Source organism: Castor canadensis, chromosome 8 (assembly GCF_047511655.1).
Source record: "Castor canadensis chromosome 8, mCasCan1.hap1v2, whole genome shotgun sequence".
Classification (NCBI taxonomy): domain Eukaryota; kingdom Metazoa; phylum Chordata; class Mammalia; order Rodentia; family Castoridae; genus Castor; species Castor canadensis.
Window position 1 is genome coordinate 147,045,284 of NC_133393.1, and position 1,987 is coordinate 147,047,270.

A 1,987-nucleotide genomic window follows, 5' to 3' on the forward strand; every position below is an offset into this window, starting at 1 on the left:
TTTAATACTTAAAGATGGTGTTTTTAACTTTAAAAAAAAAAGTTTTCTTGGACATATATACTGACAGTATATATTGTTGCCAAGGTAATTCTACTCAGTTAAAAAAAAAAAGGAGAGATATGATATATAAAAAAATTAAAAAGAAACTACTCCAACCCAGTTGTATGGGTCCCCATCTAGTAATGTTGGCAGCTCTTAGGACTGTTGAAGTTACCGGAGTCACTCCCGGGACTCATCACTCCTGGATAAAAGGACAGCTGCCCCTGCAGAGCCCAACTTCTGACAGGCTCTCCATGATTCAACTAATACCCCTCAGATTAAGGTTCAAGAGAACTTCACAACAGCATGCCATCACTGTTGAGATCTCCAGCCCTGCCCCAGCCATATCCCGGAAGCTGGTTGGTCAACGCACGGCAGAAGCCTGAGGATTCATTCACCAGGACACAGATGTATCCTCTTCTCTGTCACCAGTACCTTATCCTGCTGATTAGCATTGTGCAATCTGTTTACACAAGGACTGGCTTTCACTGCTCCCCAAGATTGAAATGTAAGCCAGAGATTACTGCTGGCCTTCTGTTACCTCCTCATAGTAGGAAGCCTTACTGCTGTTTGGTGTCGTCTGTAGCCCAGACTCCAGTCTCAGGCATGAGGTTTCTGATGTGTTATTGCCTTCTGACTCTGCTACATTTTGAGGTTGTCCAATTGGGAGGCTGGGATGACTGCTCAGCCTGCATAAGGCTGCCTTCCTTCCAGGGAAAACTGAGGTATGCCTTCACCTTTTATCAGAATCTGTCACCCATGTGCAGCATATCAATCTCAGAATGCACCAGGAGAGGGATGATTTACTATAAAGAAAGCTGATAGCCTAACTGGGTTACAAAAAACAAAGGCATTATAGGGCATATGGATTGCTGGGAGAAAGACAGGGACACCTTAAAGTCATAAAACAGTGGAGGAAATAAACCTCCTTGTGCCACCCTACCCTTCTACCCCACTCCCATATCAGTTTACTAAAGGGAGAGCCACAGATCTAGAGAGGCCACCCAGAGGTGATTACCTAGGTGGACCTGGGCCAATAAAAGACATTGATCTGCCACCACCATGACCCCCATTAAGGCTTCCTTCTAGGACAGGAAACCTTAACTTGGAATCTCAACTGTACAGCTACCGCCATTCGATGTACAGTTGACAGGCTATGGTGCACCAGCCTGGGATTCTTCCTTGTCTGAGGGACCCTTGCTTACCAGTACTTGCCAGCTGAGTGGAAGGGCATTTGCACATTAGCATTCCTCACCCCAGATAAACATAGTGCCTAAAAATCAGACACCCCCACCTTTAATGGCTCATGTGCGGTCGAAGAGAGCTACCCAATTCGTACCTTTATTAATCAGACTGGGGATAATGACTGGGAAAGGAACAGGCATAGGGGGGACTGCCTCATCAGCCACCTACTATAATCAATTATCTGTGAACCTAACAAATGACATAGAACAAGTGGCTAGGTCTATAGTAACCATGCAGGACCAGCTAAACTCTCTAGCATCAGTGGTCCTCCAAAACGAGAGCAGGATGGATTTACTCACTGCCAAGAAGAAGGGCTTTGACTTTTCTCAAACACAGAGTGTTGTTTATGTAAAGCAGATAGAAAGTCAGAGATACAGCTGACTCCATTATCTGACCCTCTCCTTATGTTTCCATTGGCACTTGTGTTTGTAGGTGCCTTCTTAACGCCATAACTAACTTCATTAGGTCGCAAATGGAGGTGATAAAGTTACAGCTCCTGGTAACACAATATAGGCCTTTGGGACAAAAAAAACCTTATAAGATTTCTAAAGTCTAGTGTTGATGCTTGTCCACTAGTGGAAAAAGCATCAAAAGGGGGGAATGAAGAGGAAGATAGCCTTGAAACAGGGTTGTAAAACATGGTAAACTGTCAATTAAAAGCTGTAACCTCAGACAGAGCTGTGAGGAATTGCCCATTAGAGCC